Raw genomic sequence first — 27,816 nt, 5'->3', positions numbered from 1 at the left:
TCTGGGTCCTGAGTTCTTCATGAAATGATTCCTTGTCAAATACGGCTTCCTGAAGGTCCATCTTAAAATTCTTGATGTAATACTCTAGATCCTAGTGATACACCAGCTAAGGTTAAAACTTCATCTTTTGCTGATAGGTGCTCCATTAGCCCATTTTGTCATCCAATCCTTCCGACGAAATGCATGCCTAACTCAACACGATGACAATAGCATAAGCGGGCGATAACATCATGGATAGCCGTGTTTATGCCCGTGTCATTGCCATGAGCTGTCATTCCATAGTTGATATCTCCTGCCTTTGGGTTTTCTTGACAAAAACTTTAAGTTTAGCGCTCCATGTTCCGGTCTTTCTCCAACAAACCTTGATCTCGGGTATTGGCAGCTTCAATAGTCTGACAAGTTCCATAAGGGTAGCTCTCGGTGTCAAAACTGGCGGATCTCGGGTAGGGGGTCCCGAACTGTGCGTCTAGGCCAGATGGTAATAGGAGGCAGGGGACACAATGTTTTACCCAGGTTCGGGCCCTCTTGATGGAGGTAAAACCCTACGTCCTTCTTGATTAATATTGATGATATGGGTAGTACAAGAGTAGATATACCACGAGATCGGAGAGGCTAAACCCTAGAAGCTAGCCTATGGTATGATTGTATGTTGTCCTACGGACTAAACCCTCCGGTTTATATAGACACCGGAGGGGGCTAGGGTTACACAAGGTCGGTTACAAAGGAGGAGATATCCATATCCGTACTGCCTAGCTTGCCTTCCACCCCAAGTAGAGTCCCATCCGGACATGAGACGAAGTCTTCAATCTTGTATCTTCATAGTCCAATAGTCAGGCCAAAGGATATAGTCCGGCTGTCCGGAGACCCCCTAATCCAGGACTCCCTTAGTAGCCCCCGAACCAGGCTTCAATGATGAGGAGTCCGGCGCGCAGATTGTCTTCGGCATTGCAAGGCGGGTTCCTCTCCAAATTCCGTGTACCTGTTGAAATAGTGTCCAGCCTCTTGTGAATGTTGCGCTCCTTGGCTTCCACGCCCAACAATGGCCACTTTCCACGTGTCGAGCGAATGTGAAGAGGCAGGGTGTTTTTACATTTACCCCCCTAGCTATGTGAATGAGCTGCCTATTAAAAAGACGAGGATTCAGATCCAAATCACACCATCCTCCCTTGGCGAGCCTTCAACGGAGCGCATCGGACACAGATCCATTCCATCATGGCCGGTCGATGCAGCTCGTCCTCTCGATCCCCTAGCCCCAAGCCTGGAGATTGGGAGATATGTTCTGTCCCGCACAACAAATTAGTGATGCCTCAGACCAAGGGATTTCTTCCCCCGGCATACATGGTCCCGATTCGAGCCGGGCTCGCCACCTATAATGGTGGAGAGCAAGCGGAGAGCCTTCCCAATCCCTCCAAGGGAGGGCGGGTATGCCTTGTCCCTCATTTGGTAAGAGGGCTCGGATTTCCAATTCATCCGTTTCTCCGGGGGCTCCTGGAGTTCTACGGCCTCCAGTTGCACAACCTTACGCCTGCCTCCAAATTGCATATCGCGGGCTTCGTAGCCCTTTGCGAGATGTTTTTGGGCTGTGACGCTTATTTCGCTCTGTGGAAGAAGCTGTTCTGCCTTGTGCCCCGTTCTCAGAAGGGGTCAATATATCAAGTGGGCGGAGCCGAAGTGTGGCGTATTACCGGACCCTATTCAGAATGGTTTTATATAGAAGACGTCCCGCTCCTGGACCCTATTCGAATCGACCTCCCTGAGTTCGACAATGCTCCTTTGAAGAAGCGCCGGAGTTGGCGTCCATGGAGCCCCCTGGAGGAAGATGACAGGGACGTTCTTTACCTGATGAGCCGGATAAGTTTGTTAGCTCGATCCAGATTGACCATGATCGAGGTCATGGCCACATGTATTATGCGGGGGGTGCAGCCGCTTCAGTATAGAGGCCACCCCGTGTGGGATTTCAACGGGGAGGATGAAGCCACCCGCTACGGCCGTAAAGGGCCGGAATCGGTTGCTGCTCTAATAAAGATCTTATCCACTTTGTACAAGGGAGAAAAGGAGGAATTCCTCCGCGTCAACCCGCAGGGCGGATTTTCTATGTACAATCCTCCGAGGTGGGTAAGCGGACACTTTTTCTCGCCCATCTATTTCATATTCCCATAGTTAAGTATTCAGTCCAGCGATTTCAACGCAGGAGCTGCGCCAGGCTGTAAGGGAGATAAACAACCCCCCTCCACAACCTGAGGACCTGGAACGGTCCCTTGACCTGGCCTCCCAAGAGGATCCGGACATATCTGTGGAGCTGATCGATGCGGTATTTTACCAATTGAGCAATGGCAACGCCTTGGTGGCCATTACGGCCGATTACCCTGGGCTACTTCCAGCCTCATAGGTAACTGAGACCGAAGTCCCAGTACTTTGAAAAGGGATCCGTCCTTGCATGTTTTTGATTACCGTATAACAACCGTGTTTTGCAGGGGAGGACCTCGAGGCGGAAGGCCGAGCCTGCGGCGACTAGCCAACAAGGGGCCGCGAGGCCAGGCAGGCTGAAAAGACACGCAGTCCGGATTGAGACACCGGCGCAGCGGTACGGCGCGCTGTCTTTATTCCAAGACATTATTCTCAGAGGCATATTAACGCCCATGCCTTCTTTTTAGGAAAAAGAGCGCTCGCCGGACTATACCCGGAGAGGCTACTAATCGCGCCTCCACCAGCCAGGCTCCAAGGCCGGATTCGGAGGCGGGAACAAATACGAGGCGTGTGTCGGGCGCTCCTCCGACAGAGGATGCGGATAGACTGTCCGCCACCAATTCCGAGGTGGAAAGTACCATGAACCACAGGCGTCGCCGGACTGTTCTTCATGACGCTTGTTTCTCCTAGGAGGCATTGGATGCCTTCAACTCGGGAGATGCGTACCTCCGTGCCGCTCAAAATGGTCTAGCCAGAGCCACGGAGCAGTATGTAAAAGACATACGGGTGAGAACATTTGGTGATTATATATGTCAATAGCCCCTAAGACTTGAAACAGTTAGAATAACTGATTTAAGGATCATTTGTTATGCAGGTTCTTATAGAAAAGAATACCCAACTGTCCCAGGAGCTGGAAGAGTGCAAAGCCCAACTTCAGGTTGCACTGGCCGCAGTGGGGGAGCCCAAAGAGACCCCCTCTGGTAACATATCCTTCGAATGATAAGTATCATATAAAGTGTGGCGTTTATGCAGATTTGACGATAAAATTGCAGATGACGCTGGAGTAAATCCGGATAAGCAACAGCTCCTACGCCAGCTGAAGGCCAGTGAGAGCATGCTTACGAGGGTGAGGAAGGAGAAGAATGATCTCCTAGATGCCAACACCAAGCTGGGCGTGGAACTAAAGGATGTTCGTGCCCAAATGTCGGACTCCGTTAAGGAGAATCGGCGGCTTCGACGCGGCATATTTAGTAAGTGCTTGAACGAACTTTGAAAAAGAGTTTGGCGAGGAAGTTGGCTGACAGAGTTATGTCTGTAGGTATGCTAACAGGTCGTCCTGCAGAGGAAATGCCTAGTTCTACGGGTGACCTTCTTCCCGAGCTCTCACAACTGCACGAACGAGTTCGACAGGTGATGCAAGGCGTCGCCCAGGCCTTGTGGCCATCCGTCTCCATGCCCGAAGGCCTTGGAGAGCTTGTAGAGAAGCTGAAGGGAGCGCGGCGGCACTTCCGATTATGGAAGATATCGGCCTGCCGTCAGGGCGCCAGGGAAGCCTGGGCCATGGTGAAGACGCGGTACACGAAGGCTGACCCGAACCACATGGCCGAGGTCGGACCTGTGGGGCCTGATGGGAAGGAGATCCATGTGAGCTTAGTGTACGGCCAAGTAGAATTGGCCGCAAAGTATTCCCAACAGGACTGTAGACTAGACAGCCTATTGGATGGTATTGAAGAGGAATTCAACAAGTCAAATTGACTATGTAATTTAAAGTGACATGTATAATGCCTTCTAGCCGTATTATAGATCGTTTGTCGTGGCGGACCTTTTCGCTTCAACCTCGGGACCCGACGGTCCGGAGTGTATCCGAATACCCTCTCGGTTATGTAAGAACCGGGGCATGCGTGGAGACCAGGCATAGGGGTCATTAGTGCATGAATAGACAAGTGCCCAACTAGTTATGTTATATTACATGGTTAGTAAGAAACATCTTCCAGGGAGAATAGTTCCATTAGGGGTTCCTTTCCCTGGGAGGCATGCCCTAAAGTGCATGTCCGGACTGCGAGAAGAGACGCAGAAAAAACATCTTGGGGCACATAAGTAAATAAGTGAAAATCATCTTTAGTTCACCGACCGAATATTCCCTTAAGAACGCTAGCTTTCGGCTTCACCTAGTCTGAGGTACACATCCGGCTGACCCGGCAGTAACAATCGCAGAGGTGCTCCCCTTATGCCCTAGCCGAATTAACGGGAACGTAGGGCATAAACACAAGAGCCAGGCAACCCAGCTTGGCCAAAACTTAAGTCATATCGATGCATATAATGGTGAATAAAGGGTACATGCGGAAGGATAACACATGTGTTGGGCAAAAGGCCCGTATGAATAAGCTTCTGTTAAAGAAGCCCCCAGGCATAATGAGCGCGGATAGCGCGTCAGTTGCGTGCAAGCAAGGCACGAATGGGCCCCTAAAGGCTATGAGAGAAAAGAAAAGGAGAAGGAGAAAAATATAAGACAGATAGTGTATAAAAATGGACAGAGGAAGGAGACGAACACAGAGTCCGGCGTTAGGCGTAGAATCTTTGGAGTCGGGCTGCATTCCATGGGTTCGGCTCGAGTCGATTATCTGATGCATCCCGCAGACGGTACGCTCCACCAGTCAGGACTTGGTCAATGATGAAGGGACCTTCACATTTGGGCTTGAGTTTGTCCTTTTTCTTATCCGGCAGGCATAGAACTAACTCGCCAACATTGTAAGTTTTGGCCCGTACTTCTCTGCTTTGGTATCTTCGAGCCTGCTATTGATAGAATGCGGAACGATCTTTTGCCACGTCACGCTCCTCCTCCAAGGCATCCAAACTGTCCTGTCGATCGAGCTCGACTTCTCTTTCTTTGTACATGCGCACTTGAGGTGAGTCATGAATGATGTCGCAGGGCAGAACCGCCTCTACGCCGTATACCATAAAGAATGGTGTGTATCCGGTACTGTGATTCGGCGTGGTCCACAGCCCCCAGAGTACGGAGTTGAGCTCTCCTACCCAATGCGTGTTAGATTCCTTGAGGGACCGCACTAATCTGGGTTTGATGCCGCTCATGATAAGACCATTTGCTCGCTCGACCTGACCGTTAGTTTGTGGGTGATAGACTGAAGCATAATCGAGCTTGATGCCCATGTTTTTGCACCAGAGTTTTACCTCGTCGGCCGTAAAGTTCGTGCCGTTATCAGTGATGATGCTGTGGGGGACGCCGTAACGGTGTACGACCCCGGATATGAAGTCTATCACTGGTCCGGATTCGGCCGTCTTAACAGGCTTGGCTTCTATCCATTTGGTGAACTTATCCACCATGAACAGTAAGTATTTTTGCTTGTGGGTTCCTCCTTTAAGGGATCCAACCATGTCGAGCCCCCAGACCGTGAAGGGCCAGGTGATGGGGATAGTTTGGAGGGCGGTGGGTGGCATATGGCTTTGGTTAGCAAAAAGCTGGCAACCAACGCATCGTGGGACTAAGTCCAGAGCGTCTGCCCGGGCCGTCGGCGAATAGAAGCCTGTATGGAAGGCCTTGCTTACAAGGGCCCGGGCTGCCGCATGGTGACCGCCGAGTCCGGCATGAATTTCAGCCAGAAGATTCCTCCCTTCCTCTTTGGAGATGCACCTTTGAAGGACTCCGGTGGTGCTTTTCTTATAAAGCTCTCCCTCATGGACTTTATAGGCTTTAGATCGCCGCACTATGTGGCGTGCCTCGTTTTGGTCCGCGGGAAGTTCCTTCTTAGTTAGGTAGGCTAGGAATGGTTCTGTCCACGGGGCGATGACTGCCATTATTACGTGGTCTGAAGATGTTATTTTGTTGGCAGAGCCTCCAATTATGTCAGAATGTTCGGTGTCGGGCAGTGCGGTTGGGTCCGGGCTGTTATTCCCGGGTTCCCCTTCCCATACTACGGATGGCTTGAACAGCCTCTCCAAGAAGATGTTGGGAGGGACGGCATCGCGTTTTGCGCCGATGCATGCCATGACGTCTGCTGCCTGATTGTTTTCCTGGGCTATATGGTGAAATTCAAGCCCCTCGAACCGAGCTGACATTTTTAGGACAGCGTTGCGATAAGCTGCCATTTTCGGATCCTTGGCATCAAAGTCTCCATTTATTTGGGATATCGCGAGGTTAGAATCCCCGTGCACCTCTAGGCGTTGAATGCCCATGGATACTGCCATCCGGAGACCATGTAGAAGGGCGTCATATTCGGCTGCGTTGTTGGAGTCCGTATACATTATCTGGAGTACGTATTGAACTGTATCTCCTGTTGGGGACGTCAAAACAACGCCAGCCCCCAGACCAGCCAACATTTTGGAGCCGTCGAAGTGCATGATCCAGTTGGAATATGTGTCGTACTCTTTAGGGAGTTCGGCTTTCGTCCATTCGGCGACGAAGTCGGCCAAAACTTGTGACTTAATAGCTTGTCGTGGCTTGTAAGTTATGTCGAACAAGAGGAGCTCAATGGCCCATTTGGCAATCCGGCCCATCGCGTCACGATTGTTTATAATATCGTTAAGTGGTACTTCCGAGGCTACGGTTATCGAACACTCTTGAAAGTAGTGTCACAGCTTCCGGGATGCCATAAATACCGCGTACACTATCTTTTCATAATGCGCGTACCGTGACTTGCATGGAGTAAGGACAGTGGACACATAGTAAATTGGCTTTTGAAGGGGGAATTTGTGTCCGTCCGTTTCTCGTTCGACGACGAGCACTGCGCTTACAACTTGATGAGTTGCCGCAATGTATAATAGCATTGGTTCGCCAATGTTTGGCGTGGCCAGGACTGGGTTTGTTGCCAATATGGCTTTTATTTCGTCGAGTCCTGCCGTGGCGGCATCCGTCCACTCGAAGTGTTCGGTGCGCCGGAGGAGGCGATAAAGGGGTAATGCCTTTTCTCCCAAGCGGGAGATAAAGCGGCTTAGAGCCGCCATGCATCCGGTTAATTTTTGTATTTGTTTGAGGTCCTTTGGGATGTCCAATTGTGACAGAACTCGGATCTTGGCTGGATTTGCTTCAATTCCTCTATCGGATACAATGAAGCCCAAGAGCTTTCCGGCTGGTACGCCGAAAACGCATTTTTCCGGGTTGAGCTTGATGTCGTATGTTTGGAGGTTATCGAATGTGAGCATCAAGTCGTTTACTAGAGATTCGACATGCTTGGTTTTAACGACCACGTCATCTATGTATGCCTCCACTATTTTGCCGATCTGGTTTGCCAGACATGTCTGAATCATGCGCTGATATGTTGCGCCGGCGTTTTTGAGCCCGAAGGGCATTGTATTGAAGCAGAATGGGTCGTACGGTGTGATGAATGCCGTTGCGGCTTGGTCTGGTTCTGCCATCTTAATTTGATGGTAGCCGGAGTATGCGTCGAGGAAACACAATGAATCGTGTCGTGCGGTAGCGTCGATGATTTGATCGATGCGGGGGAGGGGGAAGGGATCCTTTGGGCAGGCCTTGTTGAGGTCCTTAAAATCGACGCACAAGCGCCAGGATTTGTCCTTCTTTGGTACCATCACCAGGTTTGCTAGCCAGTCCGGATGTTTTATGTCTCTGATGAATCCGGCCTCCAATAGCTTGGCTAGTTCCTCTCCCATGGCTTGTCTCTTAGGTTCGTAGAAACGCCGAAGAGCCTGCTGGACTGGCTTGAATCCTTTTAGGATATTTAGGCTGTGCTCGGCCAGCCTGCGTGGGATTCCTGGCATGTCTGAAGGGTGCCAGGAAAAAATGTCCCAGTTCTCGCATAGGAACTCTCGTAGTGTGGCGTCGACATCAGGGTTTAATTGTGCCCCGATGGAAGCTATTTTTGTAAGGTCCGTTGGATGGACTTGGAATTTGACTATTTCGTCCACCGGTTTAAAGGAGGTGGACTTGGATCTTTTATCGAGTATCACGTCGTCCCTGTTCACCATGGAGCGCAGCACAGTCAGTTCCTCGGCCGCTAGGGCATCGGATAGTGCCTCGAGGGCCAGTGCGGCTGTCTTATTTTCGGCGCGGAGTGCTATGTCCGGATTACTAGCAAGAGTGATGATTCCGTTGGGCTCGGGCATTTTGAGCTTCATGTACCCGTGATGGGGTATGGCTTGGAAGATTGTAAACGCCCCCCGCCCTAATAGAGCATGGTATTCGCTACTGAACAGGGCCACTTGGAACGTGACCTCTTCGGACCTGTAATTATCCGGCGTGCCGAACACCACATCTAGTGTCATTTTTCCTATACAGCGCGCTTCCCAACTGGGGATTATTCCTCTAAAGGTTGTGCTGCTTTGCTCAATGCAGTTCCAGTCTATTTCCATTTTTCGAAGGGTTTCCTCATAAATGAGGTTCAATCCGCTGCCACTGTCCATGAGTACCTTGGTGAGTCGAAAGTCGTCCACTATTGGACTGAGGACCAATGCGGCTGGTGCTCGGGCTGTTCGGAATTTAGGTTCGTCACTGGCATTAAAAGTAATAGCCGTGTCACTCCATGGGTTTATTGTTGCCACGTGGTAGACTTTGGCAAGGCTGCGGAGTGTTCGTTTTTGCATATTATTTGATGCGAAAGTCTCGAAGACTGTTAATACCGTACTGGTATCACTGGCCTGGTGATCTGTGGCTTCTGGGGTTAGAAGATCTTCGCCACTTTTGGCCACCTGCCGGAGTATCCAACATGCTCTAAGGCTATGAGTTGGTGTGGCGCCCTCTGCACTGTGAATTTTACAGGGTCCGTTGAGCCATCCCTCCAGTACGGTTCCATGCCCTGTAGAGGGTTTTTGCTTTTTGGTGTTTAACCTGGGTGTCTGGCGATGATGCACCCTTTTATTTCGGACTGGGTTTGTGTTCAGGGCCGGATTATCCCAAAATTTTATTTCGGTTTTCCAAGCGCTTTCCATCGCACAGTACTTTCGTACTATGGACACCAAGTCGGCAAAGCGTGTAATTTCGTGGCGACTTATGGCGTTGAGGATTCCCCTTTCCGTGCAATTATTGTAGAAGAATGAAATTGCGTCTTCCTCGCGGCAGTCCTTTATCCTGTTCATGACTAGGAGGAATCTGGCCCAATAATGGTGTACTGTTTCTTCGGGCTCTTGCCTAATTTGGGATAGATCGCTTATGTTTGGGTGGGTGGGTGGAATTGAATCCGAAACCTCACCAAATCAGAGACTCAGGGGCCAAGGAGTTTCCGAACTCGGAAGTTTGGATTCTTGGATGTTTTCCGATGAATCTAGCCCGCTGCCTGACTCTAGGTTCAGGTCTTGAGTGACGTCCTCCCCTCCGCGGGTATCCAGCTTGGAGGGATCAAGAATCCGGACATAGCTAGTCCTTAAGATAGATGAAGGGTCGCCGCATTGTTCCTCCACCACTGCAACGTGATGGGTGACATGGGGAGAGTTGACCTCTCTCAGATCGGGTTCAGGCCCAATCTGATCATAGTATGTAGCGACTCCCAGGGCGGCAATGCGATCCAAGAGCTCGTTTAGGGAAGGGAGCTCCATTGGATCTAACTGCTCGGCGACTTCCGAGCTGACGTGAAGATTTCTTTCGATGACCCGAGAAGTCATCGTCGGCGCAGCGGCCGAACAGGCGGTCATAAGAAAACCACCTAGCCGGAGAGTTTGGCTGACAGCCAAAGCTCCCTTAGCAACAGTGCCGTCTTTAAAGACGGGATGAGGCATCCTTCCTGATGGCGACGGCACAGCGGAACTCTCAATGAAAGCACCAATGTCGGTGTCAAAACCGGCGGATCTCGGGTAGGGGGCCCCGAACTGTGCGTCTAGGCCGGATGGTAACAAGAGGCAGGGGACACAATGTTTTACCCAGGTTCGGGCCCTCTTGATGGAGGTAAAACCCTACGTCCTGCTTGATTAATATTGATGATATGGGTAGTACAAGAGTAGATCTACCACAAGATCGGAGAGGCTAAACCCTAGAAGCTAGCCTATGGTATGATTGTATGTTGTCCTACGGACTAAACCCTCTGGTTTATATAGACACTGGAGGGGGATAGGGTTACACAAGGTCGGTTATAAAGGAGGAGATATCCATATCCGTACTGCCTAGCTTGCCTTCCACGCCAAGTAGAGTCCCATCCAGACACGAGACGAAGTCTTCAACCTTGTATCTTCATAGTCCAATAGTCCGGCCAAAGGATATAGTCCGGTTGTCCAGAGACCCCCTAGTACAGGACTCCCTCAGTAGCCTTCCTGGGTCATACCAATCTGGAAATTCTTCAGAACCTTCAAATTCTCCTAGTCTTCGGAGTCTTCAACCGTTGTAGTTTCAATTATTATAATACACAGTAAAATCCTCTTCATTTCGAAGTGGTCTTAGTTGTCAGATAACTTGTACTTCTTGGAGTGGTCTCATCAGTTGAATTTTGTGTGGTCAAAAGGGGAAAGGGGTATAGTCTAACTAAAAGGGAATATTTGATAAAGGTCAGAAAAGAAGAGAGACAAAAGATCTTTTTGAAAATAAGGTCTGAGAGAAAAGTCTTTCCTATGGGCTTGCCAGTTTCTAGGGGTCACGTCCTACAGTCAACATGTGCTCTGATACCATCTTGTAGTGACCCGACCTCAGATGGACAAGTCTCTGTTCTTAAGTGTCATCCCTGGATCGGTATGCTAACACACACAGTACTCAAGGATTTACAACAGAGGTAAATCACATGTAGAAAGTAACGTAAATACTATTACCTCAATCCAAATAGCGGAAGTAACAACAAGGTTGTGGATTCCCATCAACACCAATGGCAAAGTTGAGTGTAGAAATCGTAACCCTAACGTATCACTTACTCGTCGTAAGATTCCTCCAACATGAGACGTTGCATCCATGTAGGTCAGTACATTGAATGTACTGGCAATTTCACACTGTAGAGCAATGCTGAATAATGGCTATCACTACATGCATATTTGGCTGGTGGAGGCTCTAAGATAATTTTTTGCATAAAGCTAATTTTCCCTACAACAAATGAATATATTTTATTTAACTACCAAGTTGGCTAAAAAAATTTATTGAGAAGGTTCCTCCAACTCAATCCCAAATTAACATTAATAACCCAACAAATTAATTTAAGTAACATAATGAGATCAAATCAATAATTCAAGAACCAGAGACTCAAGATGTTCATAACCGGGGACACGGCTAATCATGATTAGTTTGTGCACTCTGCAGAGGTTTGCGCACTTTTCTGCACAAGACTCGATCTCCTCCATTGAATTTCTTGCACTACATGCTGTTTGAGAAACGGATGATCGAGACATAGTCTTTTTGAAGCACTAACTCTTTACTCTGGGTAGACAGTACCACCTACTTTCCCCCTACATATGCTAGCCTACCACTGAAAGAGGTCACACACCATACTCAACTATGCTAGAGCCCATAATGGCTTGTGGCTGCACACAGAAGTTTCTAGCATGAATAATCTTATGATCCCTTTGAGCCTGGGTGGCGAACCATAGGAAAATCACACGGATACCCCGGGATCTCCTTGGACAACACTGGATTCCCTAGGTGCCCACAAACCAATCCACCCAGATGTGTATTAAATTAGCCACCTTAAGTCAAACCTTAGTTAACAATAATCTCTCACATCTTCCATGAATTCTCTCAAAGCCAAACCACCTCTATGAGCATAGCATAGCAGTATAAGCATAACGTAGTACATAGCATGGTTTCATATAAGACAATATGTACTACCTCATCAACTACTTCCCAATACCCACATGTTATCAAATCCTACTCATGCGATGTTTGAGGGTAAAACTAATGCATAAAAACTGGGTATGAAAAATATGATCAAAGTGTTGCCTTGTACTATTGATGAAGATGATTCTCACTCATAACTCCTGATAGTTCTACTTGTCACACTCCATTCAATCTATTGTAAGCAAGCAATAGTAACCACACATAAGCAATCATGCAAAAGAATCAAAGAAAAGACTTCGGAAAACTTCGAAAATAAGCAAATAATTCTTGCGAACAGAAAACAATTTTTAACAGTATAAAAATTTGGTGGATTTGGTCTTATCAAAAAGTTTAGGTCAAAAGCTTCGATTTGCAAAAAGAATCAACTAAATCGGAGTTACGAAACTCAAGTTATGATCAAAAGGAGTTTGAATATGAATCTGAACAAATTTCGAAATTTGAAAATTTCAAAAAGTTGATGTGACAGGTTCACTGGATAGGTGAAAACAAGACGAAACTATAGGTGCTGATTTCATCTAAGTTGGATGAACGAGTAAAAAGTTATGGTTATTTGAAAAATCAGGGCCAAGCTGTTTTACGAAAGAAAAAATAGCTACGGCTAAAAGAATTCTAGATCTAATGTATAAATACAAAGACTAATTGATAATCTAATTATTTTACCGTACTAGCGTAGAAATAATAAACTACGGAATTATAAAAAAAGGAAAAATGAAGAAAGATACCTTTAAAAGGTAGATAAATGACGACTTCAAAGAGAGGAGACAACTTAAGTCCCGCCGGAGAGGAGAAATATATTTTTCTTTAGTGAATCTAGTCAAACCAAAATATTGATTTAACCCGAATTGGATGATTTTTGGAGGTTCTATGGGTCTATATTTATAGGTGAAAAAGAGGTTTAGGGATCAAAGGCTAGACAAATGGGACTAAACGTAGACAATAAGGAAGACGAAAGAGATAAGAAAACAAAGAAAGGAAACGCAGAGTTTTTTTCGGCCGGCCTGCGCGTGTACGCAGAGTTTTTTTCTTCCTTTTCTTTAGAAAAGAAAAATATATTTTTCTGGAATAGAAAATAAATAAATTGAAGGACAATGGAAAAAAAATTATAGCCCGGCCTGCTGGCTATGTTGCGCATGCAGGCGAGGGATAGCAGTCGGTCGCTCGTACAATTTTTTTCATAAAAACGAAAAAGGGTGAAACGGAAAATAAGAAAAAAAATATAAAAAACTTTCCATAGGCATATTATATATCAAAAATTTGAGAAAAATATTTTTTACAATATGAACATTTTTCTAGCATCAAATAAAATCCACAATAATTTAAATAAAGCAAACAGTGCGACTATTGCAATTAAACCTCATAAAAATCATTTTAAAAATACCAAAATAATTTAAAATTTATTTATCTCCATTTTCTACTCTAGGGAATCATTTTACCCTAATTTCGATATATTTTATTTTTGAAGAAAAATAATTTGAATAAAAACCAAATAATTTGAAAGAGACTTTCAATTTGATTCTTTTAAACTTCCAACTCATATTTTATATGTTTTGAAGAAGTCATTTTATCTTCTCTCATGAAAATCATTGAGTTGCTTAAAGTTTCTGAATTTGAAATAGTTCCAAATGGAATTCAAATCTTTTCAAAACCCTTTTCACTTATTTAAATGGAAGAAGTTATGTCATCTTCTCTCTAGGGTTTTGTGATGAAATAAATTTGAATTCATGGAGATCATAAATGCAAGATGAAAGTTTGGGAAAGTCCTTTTATTCCCTCTCTTTTAACTTTCAAAAAGGTTTTAAATTTCACTCAATTTCACACAAGCAACCACACCACAATCAAGCAGACAAATCAAAAACTATTTATTTAATATAACATTCCAAAATTTAGAATTTTGGGATGTTACAAGACCAGCGGCGGGAGGTCGCTGGCTGATGTTTCTTGAAGCTACGTCGGTATTTTCCCAAAGAGGAATGGATGATGCACCACAGTGGTGGTAGGTATTTCCCTCAGATATGAAACCAAGGTTATCGAATCAGTAGGAGAACCAAGCAACACAACGTAAACAACCCCTGCACACACATAACAAATCCTCGCAAGCCGACGTGTTAAAGGGGTTGTCAATCCCTTCTGAGTACGTGATGGCAGCTAGAACTACATTGGTATTTCCTCGGAGAGGGAGGGATGATGCAACACAGCGGCGGTAGGTATTTCCCTCAGTTACGAAACCAAGGTTATCTAACTAGTAGGAGAACCAAGCAACACAACGTAAACAGCCCCTACACACAAATAACAACACCTCGCAACCTGACGTGTTAAAGGGGTTGTCAATCCCTTTCAGGTAATGGCGCCAGAAATTGGTGTGTGACGGTAAAAAGGTTGTAATAGATTGGATAAATAGATCGCAAATAAAATAAAGTGCAGCAAAGTATTTTTGTATTTTTAGTTTAATAGATCTGAAAATAAAAGCAAGGATAAATTAGATCGCAAAGGCAAATATATGAGAAATAAGACCCCGGGGTCGTAGGTTTCACTAGTGGCTTCTCTCGAGAAAAATAGCAGATGGTGGGTAAACAAATTACTGTTGGGCAATTGATAGAACTTCAAATAATTATGACGACATCCAGGAAATGATCATTACATAGGCATCACGTCCAAGATTAGTAGATCGGCTCCTGCATGCATCTACTACTATTACTCCACACATCGACCGCTATCCAGCATGCATCTAGTGTATTAAGTTCATGGAAAAATGGAGTAATGCAATAAGAACGATGACATGATTTAGACAAGATCCGTTTATCTATATGGCGGTAGATATAGATCTCGTATTTTTATCCTTAGTAGCAACTTCACATACGTGTCTGTTCCCTTTCTGTTATTGGGATCAAGCACCGTAAGATCGAATCCACTACCAGGCACCTCTTCCGTTGCAAGATAAATAGATCGAGTTGGCCAGACAAAACCCAAATATCGGAGAAGAAATAAGAGGCTATAAGAGATCATGCATAAAAGAGATAAAAAAACTCAAATACTTTCATGGATATAAAAACATAGATCTGATCATAAACTCGAAGTTCATTGATCCCAACAAACACACGCAAAAGAGTTACATCATATGGATACCCAAGAGACCATTGTATTGAGGATCAAGAGAGAGATATGAAGCCATCTAGCTACTAACTACAGACTCGAAGGTCTTTAAAGAACTACGCACGCATCATCGGAGAGACATCAATGGAAGTGGTGAACCCCTCTGTGATGGTGTCTAGATTGGATCTAGTGATTCTGGACTCTGCGGCGGCTGGATGAATATTTCGTGACTCCCCTAGGGTTCTAGTTTTTTGGGGGTATTTATAGAGCAAAGAGGCGGTCCGGGGGGCACCCGAAGTGGGTTCTACCTCTTGAGCACTGCGTTGGTTTTCCCTTGAAGAGGAAAGGGTGGTGCAGTAAAGCAGTGTAAGTATTTCCCTCAGTTTTTGAGAACCAAGGTATCAATCCAGTAGGAGACCACACCCAAGTCACCTCATACCTACACAAACAAATAAGAACCTTGCAACCAACGCGATAAAGGGGTTGTCAATCCCTTCACGGCCACTTGCAAGAGTGAGATCTGATAGAGATGATAATAATAAGATAAGTATTTTTGGTATTTTTATGATATAGATTGAAAGTAAAGATTGCAAAATAAAATAGATTGAAAACTTGTATGATGGAAAATAGACCAGGGGGCCATAGGTTTCACTAGTGGCTTCTCTCAAGATAGCATAAGTATTCTACGGTGGGTGAACAAATTACGGTTGAGCAATTGACAGAATTGAGCATAGTTATGAGAATATCTAGGCATGATCATGTATATAGGCATCACGTCCGCGACAAGTAGACCGACTCCTGCCTGCATCTACTACTATTACTCCACACATCGACCGCTATCCAGCATGCATCTAGAGTATTAAGTTCATAAGAACAGAGTAACGCCTTAAGCAAGATGACATGATGTAGAGGGATAAACTCATGCAATATGATATAAACCCCATCTTTTTATCCTTAATGGCAACAATACAATACGTGTCGTTTCCCTTTCTATCACTGGGATCGAGCACCGCAAGATTGAACCCAAAGCTAAGCACTTCTCCCATTGCAAGAAAGATCAATCTAGTAGGCCAAACCAAACTGATAATTCGAAGAGACTTGCAAAGATAAACCAATCATACATAAAAGAATTCAGAGAAGATTCAAATATTATTCATAGATAATCTTGATCATAAACCCATAATTCATCGGATCTCGACAAACACACCGCAAAAACAAGAGTTACATCGAATAGATCTCCCAGAGAATCGAGGAGAACTTTGTATTGAGATCCAAAGAGAGAGAAGAAGCCATCTAGCTACTAGCTATGGACCCGTATGATGAGGACATCAATACCGTTGTTACACCCACAGCCCCTGCGGCTATACATACTGGACCAATTACTAGAGCTCGTGCACGCCAATTAAATTATCAGGTACTTTCGTTTCTTGGTAATGATTCTAATGTTCATGAGAATATGATGCTGCCTAAATTGGTTACATTTGTTTTGCTTATAAATGAAGGGCTTGGCATGGATAAGAGGGATGAACACTGGAGCAAGACCAAGCATGGAGATGATGGCATGCGCAAGGGGATCCAGAACGGAGTTACAAGTGATGGTTTCAGGACTTTGAAGCCACCATAAGGAGTGCATGAAGCCTTGGACGAAATATACAAGATGCCACTTCATAAATTTCGTCCAGAGGCTATTCTAGGTGCTGCGTCACCTTATTATTGGGCCAGGCCCATGTATTTTCGAAATACTTAAGTATAGGTTGTTTTTAGAGTCTATATGTGTGGGGAAACAAGAGTTAGGATTGGTTTCAGACCCCTCCTCCAAGGGCCACGAAATTCCCCACTCTTCCTCCATATATACAGCCGTTAGGGCATCGTTTAGACTTTGGGTTTTGTTTAGACTAAAAGTTCGCCATAGCTGCAACTTCGCGTACTTTGTTTGTGTCCAACGACTAGACCAAGACGTCACAGAACCCCACCTTCATCAATAAAGCTTTCCTCTTATATTCGCAATATCCAGATTGCAATTTCAGTTTCTTGCTTGTTCTTCGTTGCTTGCAGGAAATAGACCCTCGTGGTCAGGTTGATCGTGCTCCGGCGTGGTCAATAACCTCTCGGAGTTGGTTTAGCGATTGCTAAGGCGCGACGTCCTCGCACGTTCGTAGTCGAATCGTCAAAGTCGACTTCCACCAAAACGATAGCCACCATCTCATCAAAAGATCGGGCCCCTCGCCTCTATCAAGTGGTATCAGAGTTTCAAGTTGCTCGATGAGATTTTTATAGTTTTCGTAGTTTAGATCGAGTCTGTTCTTCATACCTAATGTCCATGAAAAAGCCACAAAAGAATTAGGGTTAGTTCATCATATCCGAACCAATCTGAGTCGTTGCATAATCTTTTTAGGGTTTTGCATTGTTGAGTTTGCGGTTGCATCATCGTGTCTAGTTGCTGGTCTTAGTGTCTAGTCCTTTAGAGTTTCAAGTTCTATTCACAAGTAGTCACGCCGCCGCCGCATCATCATCATCACCACTGCCATATACCACCATCATCGTCACCGCTGCCATATACCACCATCGTCATCACCGCTGCCATATACCACCACCGTCATCCACTACAAAAAAATACACTTCCGTGATGATACGTGTTTGTCACAGTAGGTCACATTTTCTGTCATGCATGTACATCCATGACGATTTTATGACAGAATCAAGATAGTCATACATGTGCTATCGTAGAAGTGTTCCATGACATTACCAAAATTATCATCACGGAAGTGTCCACTTCCATGACGATAAATCGCGCGTCACAGAAGTGCTTTCGTCAAGGGTGACCGACACGTGGCATCCACCCTAACAGAACGCCGTTAAGCTATCGGGTCGGGTTTGGGATCCGATAACCCGTTAACAGCCCCGACCAATGGGGATTTTCCACGTGTAAAATCATCATTGGCTGGAGGAAACACATGTCGGCTCGTCATTGGGACAGATGTCATCCACTCATTGGACAGAAGGCGCCTATGATACGTCGATACGTGGCATAGCCCAACAGAGGCCCATTCCTGTGAAAAGGCCGGCCCGTTTGACTTGGTCAAAAGGTGGCGGGCCGGCCCATGTAAAGCCTGTTAACGGCATGTTCGCATATAGCCCATTTACAGCCCGCTAACCCAAGGCCCGTTATGCCCTATCCGAATTAGGCCCAGTAGTGTCATCTGGGCCACCCAATATGATTCCATCCCGTTTTCACTTCTGGCCCATGTATGGCCCATGACGTCTTTCGACCCATATGAGGCCCTATGTAACTCTTGGCCTATTAACGGCCCGTGGTGAAACTGGTCTGTAATGAACAGTGTATCACTTTACACCCATTAAGGGCCCGTGGTGAAACTGGCCCGTAATGAACAGTGTATCACTTTATACCCATTAACGGCCCGTTATTCCGTTGGGCATTTCCAGCTCATGTTATCTTTCGGCCTTCTCAGAGCCCATTTATTCTTGGGCTCATTTCCAGCATTCGTTTACTTATGGCCCATTACTGTCATTTTCTTCTTGTGGGCCAAATTCAGCCCGTGGTTACAGTCACCCGTTTGTGGTCCGTTAATACGTTGGGCCGTTTTCATAGCATCATCAAATATGGCCTATTAATGATGGCCCGTTATGGTCGGCCCATGAACAGACGATTCCAACTCTAGCCCGTTTACGGGCATAATGCGGTCTGTTTGGCCCATGTTTGGCCAATCGATCATACGGCCCGTATAAGGCCCATTGATGATACGGCCCATAGAAGGCCCATTGTTTCTACAGCCCATAGAAGGCCCATTGTTTCTATGGCCCGTAGAAGGCCCACTGTTTATACGGCCAGTAGGAGGCCCAGTGTCACTACAGTAAATATTAGCCCATGGTTATTGTGGCCTAGTTTTAAAAAATAGGTTAATGCAACCACTAGCTAACCACGGAAAAAGAACTGCAATGAATACAAGCAAACAAATAAACAAGACAACAAGGAAATAAATAAGCAAGCAACTAACGCTAGGCTATCACGGCTATTACACATATTACATCCACTGGGCATCAAAGTTCGCCACCAGTGCAAATATAGGGAACAAAGCAGCATATCATATACACTGGTTGTCAAAGTTGGCGACCAGCACAGACAAATGCCGCAGCAAAACAAATCCAGAACTGAAACCACTTCAGAAGATCTCAAGAAACAATATCCTGGGTACCGATAATGCTGGCAAGATGCTTAGCAAGCTTATTAACTTTCTCTTGTTTGGTGCTTAAATCCTCCAGCGCTTGTTGTTGCACCAGAAAATATGCATCTGAATTCTGCAGGGACTTCCTCAGTCCTTCAGCTTCCTGTCGCAGCACATCTGATCGATGTCTTTCAACTTGAATTTGAGACTCAAGAAGACGAACTGATTCAGGCAGCGAGTTCGAAGAGCTTGTGCCAGCAGTAGTGGCCAGTAACTCGAACACTACATCAAAACAGGACTTTTGGGTTCCCTCACTGTCGTCAAGATAGTTTTTATCAGCTTTCTTGGAGACCAACAGGGATGTCTCACTATCTTGATCCTTATCTGCATTACTTCCTTTACCATTGGATAACGCGGTACTATTCTCCAATATTTTGTCCGCATTCTAAAAGAGAAACAAGCAGACACATCACACGTTTACCATGTTGTATATGAAACTCATTTTGGTAAATGAGTTCAGTAGTAAAGTGGACAAGATAACAGCATGAAACAAACATATATCTATGTACCATGGTCACTTTATGGTCTATATCATTCTAGTTTTTGTTGCCAAATCAAGATAGAGACACAGTTCAAATAATATTTGTTCAAGACAAAGCAGAATAGACAGAATATAAGTGTGGGTAACTATAGAGCAATAACAACACTTGTAATGTGCATGACATGAGAACATAACTGTTTATTCAATTGAAACTGAAATCAACATAGAGCAGGTTACAACAGCAAACCAGTTAAAGAAACATGTTTAAAACATACCTGTTGCGCCACTGGAGTTTCAATTCCATCCTACAAATTTGAAAATAGTTGGTATGAGTAAATACAGTAATGCAAGAGCAAAGGAGTATGAACCATAGCTACAGAACCTGACCTGAGAACAAATCTTCTTCTCCTTTAAACGTTGAGTTGGGATTCGGAGTGGTTGTCCTCGTGCTTTGGGCACTGCAGTTCCCTTACTAACTGCTCGTGTTTGGGTCCTCTATGGTGGAGACGGTGATGTGTCAACTGGAACTGGGTTACTATCTGCCGGGGTTGGGGTTAGAAGGGGTGTAGCTGGTTCTCTGTCCAACTGGGTAGGGGTACAATCTGCGAGAGTCTGGGTTATGTGTGGTGGATCTGGTCCTTGGGCAAGTATAACCGTGGTTCTATCTGCATCAACTGGTAGCACTATGTTTTCTGAAGACCGTGTTGTTACTCCCTTAGATACTGCCATCACGCTCTCCAATTCAAATGGCTGATAAACAAGAAAAGTAATTGAAAGTATAGACATTGTATGATAGACAGGTGCAATGGATAGTGGGGAATAAAAGAGGGCATGAAATAATTCATATTTATGTTGTCTAACCAAACAGGATAGCATGACACAATTTCACATATATGATGGCTAACTAAACAGGATAGCATGACACAATTTCACATTATGATGGCTAACTAAAAAAGATGGAAAGACATAGTTCAAAATATGAGACTATGTAAACAGGATGACATGACATAACTATATAATGTGTTTATTAAATAGGTTGGCATGCCATAATTCACATACATTCACGGATAGAATGCCATAATTCAAAATATGATGACTGTAAACACTAAATAGGATGAGATGATATAACTATATGATGTCTTTATTAAATGGGTTGCCATGCCATAATTCAGATAGATGATGTGTATGTACTATGTAAACATGATGGCATGATATAATTCAAATATATGATTTATATAGTAAGAAAGTAAGCAGATGGCAATCCATATATGATGTAAAAACTAAGCAATGCAAGACAACATGCATGACATGGGTAATATAACCCTGCCAAGTTTGAGCATAGACCTCAGGGGGGGAAATAGGACTGGTCATCAGTCTCTAAATCCTCCTCTGAGGAGCTCTTCGTAACCAGCAAGATGTCTGCTTCAGCAGGTAGCATTGTCTGCTCTGAATACCTTGTTTTCACTCCAGATACTTCCATCACCGCTTCAAATGGCTGATGAACAGGAAGAGTAGTTGAATATACAAACATTGTCGACAAATGGAACACGTAATACAAAAAATGATAGCATGATATAATTCACATACATGATGATTGGCTAAACAGCATGGCATTGCATAATTCACATATATAATGCCTTTGCAACAAGATAGCATTGTATAATTCACATATAATGTTTGCAACAAGATGGCAATGCATAATTCACATATATGGTTATTAGACACTGAACAGGTGGCATTCACACAAAGCATGTCTAAACTAATCAAATGACATAGCAATGCGAGACACCATACGCACGATATGAGCAACATAACCCTGCCAAGTTAGAGCATACACCTCGGGGGGGGAATAGGACTGGTCATCTGTCTCTGAATCCTCCTCTGAGGAGCTATCCGTAACCAGCGAGATATGCGCTTCGTCAGATAGCATAGTCTGCTCTGAAGACCTTGTTTTCACTCCAGAATTTCCATCACCGTGTCAAATGGCTGATGCACACGAAGAGCAGTTGAATGTACTAACATTGTTGACAAATGTAATATGTAACGAAAAAAAGGATGGCATGATATAATTTACATATAAGAGGACTAGCTAAGCAGGATGGCATTGCAAAATTCACATATATGATGTCTCGCTAAACAAGATGTGTTGCATAATTCACATAAACGATGAATAAACTAAACAGATGGCATTCGCACAAAGGATTTCTAAACTAAGCAGATGACATATTTGATGTATAAAGTAAGCAATTCAAGACACCATATGCATGATATAACCAACATCATCATGCCAAGTTAGAGCGAAGACCTCAGGGGGTAAATAGGAGTTGTCTTCTCCTTTTGAATCCCCCTCAGAACAGATATCTTCCTCTTGATTACAATCTGAAATGCGTGGAGGGGGGCTGCCTTTGCGCCTACCATGGAGCAACGTCTGCATGAAATTTTATTTCCACGCAAGGCTCATCTCTTTTGCTCTACATGTTCAGTTCCATTGTTTACAATAACTATCATGCATAGGAATAAAACATAGTGAGATTATGTAAGGAGTGCATGCAGAAATCCAGAGTGATGGTAGCAACCTGTGGATAGACCCAAAACCAATAATAGCAGGCAGATAATGGCTTTAGTTAAAAAATACAGATAATGGCTTCTTTACTATTTGTTTCCCACCCAACATGAAACTCATAGTAGACACCAGAGATTAACCAGATAGTAGATAGATACTATTTATAGCAGCCCCGATATGTACCCCACAACCATTTAAAAACTCAAGTTTGACCATTAGTTTGGAGCTGACTCAGAGTCTAATTGGTGAACAGGACGATAAAGTAGCATGTAATATTAAGCGATGCATAACGTAAGCAGACACGAAAGAGTGGGACCTCTCTTGCGGACCCGTGTAGTCCTCGAGGTCATTTGCTCGGTTGATGATGGTAATGCAGTTTTCATGGCTGCCAGCGGCGGGGAAGAACATCTGAGGCGGCGAAAGACAGCCTGGAGGCTGGATCACTAATGTGCTGGACCCTTCTGTCGTTGGAGCAGCTGAGCTGGGGTGGACGACGGTGCAGCAGGAGCGGGACAAACCACGCAAGGTTTTCTTTGACAACTATCTGTAAGAGAAGTAATTCTGTAAGGGCTCGTTTGAATTGGAGGATTCCAACAATGCAGAGATAGGAAATAGACAGGAATAGGATAGGAATGCATGTGCAAAACAGAGAATTTAAAAACACAGGATTTCTGCCAATCTTGGTGTTTGATTCACAACAATTGGAAGATCACAGGATGCAAAGAAGCATGGTGAGATTAAGTCAAACCACAAGAAAATGTACGGTTATAATGCTATTATGCTACGTTTTTTCTTTCAAGGAGACACTATAGGAACAAATCCGTGTGCTCAGTGGACAATATATATAACATGTAGAGTAAAAAAGAGATGCAACAAGTGTACAACCTCTTTGGCAAAGCCATGTCGATCTCAGCGTGATTGGGTTGGCCGGTGAGGATGCTCCGGCTGACTTTGCTATCGGAGGAGGGGAAGAAGATCTTAGGCGTCTGGAGATGGAGCCCGAGGTACTGCTCCGCTGTGATGGAGGGTTTCGTCGTTGGAGCAGCTCCGGTGAGTTGTATGATGCCGAGGCTGAAGCAAGACAAGAGAGACAACGAACAACGTTAACCTGAGTGGAATTCTAATAGCATCTCCAATACATGATGTAAAATACATAACCACATAGTGCTAGATGTAAAATACATCAGCCGCTCATCTCTGAACTTAACTGTCGAAAATGAACTTAACTGTCGAAACTGAATTTTGATGTCGAAACTGAACGCACTAGCAAGGTGAGGCTACACGTCGGTCGACTGACTTTTTCATCTCTGGTCAGTCGATTTTGCAGCCGTTTGGATACGAAATCAAGGGCATGCGGTTCATCTTCAACCTCCACCCCCTGAGCCGCCAGCCACCACCGGCCAAATAGCAGCCCCCCACCGCCCACGGCCGGCGATGCGCCACCCCGCCCGCCCTGAAAACACTCCCCACAACCGGTCTGCCGCTGCCCCGGCCATCCCCCTAGCCCCCCCCCCCCCGTGCCGAGATTTTTCTCCAGCGATCCCCACGCCAGCCAACATTCCGCCATCACCGGCGACCACCGCCCCCATCCTGAACCCTAAGATAGATAGTGGGGTACCTCTCCGGCGAGCCCCCCTCCCCGCTGCGGCTAGTTCTTCCTTCACCCCGGCGAGCCCCCCCCCCACCCCCCCAAAATCGACTGACCCAAAAGTCGATTCAGTCGACTGAAGTGTAGCTAAATCGGAGCAGCATCACAAGCAAGAGCAAGAGCGAGAGTAGCAGCACGAGCAAGAGCAATAGCAAGAGCAGACCAGGCAGGGGACCGAGAGCAAGAGCAGAGTAGCAGCGCGAGCGAGAGCTAAAGCAGCAGCAGCTCCTACTAATGTGGACGTCGCCGCCGAGGGAGCGACGCCGTGGAGGAAGTGGCCGGCGATGCCGCCGTGGATGGAGCCGTGCCATGTCGGCTCGGGACCGAGCGCCGACAGCACCGTGAGATCGAATCAAGAAGAAAATGCGGCTATTAGTGTACAACCTCTTTGGTGGCGCCGATTAGGCCGCAACATCATCCGAGGAAACGGTGATGATGATGCTCTTATGGTGGTGCAGGTGAAGACGGCGGTGTGGGAATGGAGGTAGCGCGAAAGACGAGGGGAACATCGGGGCAGCTCCTTGGAGGTGGAGGACGGGGTGGCTGAACCGGCGGGACGATGAGATCGATGACGGATCCTAATCTTGTACGGTGGATGAGGGACGTCGAGGTATTGCTGTGGACGACATCGTCGGGGAAGAGGCTCCAGTTGGGTGGCGGACAGAGTAGGGTGTGGGGTTTCGTCACGGGTTTTCGCGGCCTCGGTGTACGAATGGGTGGGCGGATGGGATGGCAGTGGGGAACCATGGCTTAGAGACGCGCTTGTCCGAAATGTGGGGTAAGTTACGAAAGTACCCCCACCGATTTGAGGCGGTTCTTTCGGTTCAGGGGTACCACGGGCATTTCGTGTGTCGAGATTTCACAGGAGGTGGGATTTTTCGCGCGCGTTGTAATTTCGGAATAGCAAGGCACGGGTTGAGATGGAGGGAGTTGTCGGAGCACAACGAGACAAAGATATATCTTAAATATTTTGGGCTAACAAGGCGCGGGTTGAAATTTCCGGACAAGCCTAACGTGTACTGTACCAAATCAATGCGCACTACAAATGTCATTCAAAACTTTGAATTCATGTTATGTTCAATTAAAATATTTCGCTACATGTATAATGCATGCAACCTACTACTCAAATGAACATTTTAGTGCATTTCAAACGTATATAGTACCGCTTCAATATGAACTAAATTTGAATTCATTTCTCTATTTGAATAAGATCTACAGTAATGATTTTTGTGAAGTCAAAGCATTTGAATTCGTTTCTCTATTTTAATAAGATCTACAATCATCATTATTGTCAAGTTAAACCATCGTTTGTGTATTATCTTCACAGCACACCACATGATTAGTCTCGACTTACATATGAACTATGTGTACTATATGAACTCAAACTAGATTTTTTGAATCCACTTTATTTTGATTTCAAGTCACATTACATTTCTAGCTCTATCTAGATCTTCATAATCTAAACCATGTCTCATATGTATAATGTGTTTATCACATTATGTATGGTGCCCCGCCCCCTACGCCTACAAGTATTTAGATGTGAGTTGCAAACACCACACATTACCACAAATTCAAATAAAATGTGAGAATGTTCGATATATAGTATTGTTTAGATTGTTCGATATTTAGTTGTAAGCTGCAAACGCCACACATTATCACAAATTCAAAGAAAATGTGAGATTGTTTGATGTATAGTATGGTTTAGATTGTTCAGCATTTAGCTGTGAGTTGCAAACGCCATGCATTATCACATTATGGTATAACATGTGCATAGCACATGTATCACTTCTATATTCATGCATGCAATGTTTAAAACACTATGATCTCCTATTCAAATATATGAATCCGCTTTCATATCAAATTATGATCTTTGTTAGTCTCTTACACCCACACAATCCTCTAACCTTTGTAGCTATCACTAACTTTCTCTCGTGCATGCACACACCCTCCTCACCCTCTCCCTCCCTCAGCGTTCTATACACCGGGCACATTCATTTTTTTCTTTAGGTCGCTCTCCCAAAGTCTCCACAACTCCTTTCCGACACACACCGATCGATAAACCTCTCCAGCGATGCCTGCCTACAACATGCACACACACCTTCAATCTCCTCCTTTATGTGTCCTTGCCTCGTGTCTCTCATACGGTCAGACACACGTGTAAACTCTCGCCCCTCTTTTCATCGATCTCACAACCGCACACTCCTCCCCGTATCTAGCTAGTAGTTGGGCCTCTCGCACCGCCTCCTAGCTCCATTCTCTCTGTCTATCCGTCTCGCTGGGCCTTATTTGCCTCTAACAAATGGAGGTACACCGACCGATCTCTCGCTATACATATAGCTAGCTAGGTCCTTATAACTCGTTTTTACCCACGCGTCAATCGATCTACCTCATTAGTTGTGTCTCTCCCTTCCTCCGACAAACAACAATTGATCTACCGATCTAGTTAGGTTTGCTTACCAAACACATGGTTCCCCTTCATCATTCATGGATGCGTCCCGACAGATCTATCACGCACAGGCACACACAAAAACACATCCCCACTCTTATTGATAACATTGCAGTTCCACCCTCAGTTTGTCTAGTAGGCCTCTCCCACCATCTTCGAGAAGAAACTCCATCACCCATCCATCACTCTACCCCTCTCCCTCCCTCTCCCTCCCTCTCTCTCTCCTCTCTCTCTCTCTGTCCCATCATATTTCCCGTCCTTCAGTTATGTATGGATGTCGACCGATCTCCCTCAAGACATAGCTGGGTCTCTCCTTCTCAACACATATACGAGTCGCTCTACCTCTATAGTTAGGCCTCTGCCTACCCCTCCCCCACCCCCTCCACCACACACACACCGATACATCGAGCGCTCTTGTCATGTCTCCCTGCCACACACAAACTTGACATGTGCCCTCTAACGTTCTGGTAGGCCAGTCACCCTATATCTTTGACTTGCACACACACACAATTTCGATGGCTCTCTTCATCGATCTCGCACCCACCCACTTGAACCTCTCTTCGACTCTATCGATAGCTATGACCCCTCCCTCTCTTCTCGTGGATTGCCCAACCCTCTATGTATGATATGGATAGGCCTCCATTTCACACACATTGCATGCAAAATTTTGTTTGAGATGTCATCGACACATATTCCCACAAATAATTCATGAAATCAACCCCCACCCCAAAACAAAAAACACTCACGAATGCGGTTTGTAGCTCACACACACACCCACGTAGGTGGGGGACGTGCACGAAGAGAAGAGGTGCATGCACGGCGCACGTACTCCCGTCTCTTTCCCAACCACACCCGTGCGGGTACACTGTGGAGCTCATTTCTATATGAAAAAGGCAGCCCACGTGGTAATTTGGCACGTGCACTGGTTGTCCACTTGGTGGAGGGAGGATCGTCTACCACGGGTCAACAAACAAATTGCGACTTGACGTGTTATGTTAAAAAAAGAGGCAAACCATGCGGGGCCTACCTTCGAGGCAAGGCTCTATACACTGGAGTACTTTTGACGTGCCCGTCAACTCGCAGAACGAGGAGAAGCTTGCTTAGTACGCCGTCTCCCCGTTCCTAAATATAAGTCTTTGTAGAGATTTCACCATGAACCACATGCGGATGTATATAGATGCATTTTAAGTGTAGATTCATTCATTTTGTTCCGTATGTAGTGGAATCTCTACAAAGACTTATCTACTAGTAATAGCTAGCCCCCACTACTAGGAATTCTCTATCCTCTCGTTGAGCCACATCATCAAAATTGATGTAGCCATTAGATGAAGTAAATCAGTCCATAATGGCCATCTGATCTAGACGTTGAGAGGCTCCGCACTAAGCCACATGAAAGCATGCAGAAATACCATGGCACATGCATGTGAGTGGGTTTTAAATCACAT

The sequence above is a fragment of the Triticum urartu genome, chromosome 6 (assembly GCF_003073215.2).
Source record: "Triticum urartu cultivar G1812 chromosome 6, Tu2.1, whole genome shotgun sequence".
NCBI classification, from domain to species: domain Eukaryota; kingdom Viridiplantae; phylum Streptophyta; class Magnoliopsida; order Poales; family Poaceae; genus Triticum; species Triticum urartu.
Note: the sequence above shows the minus strand (reverse complement) of the source record.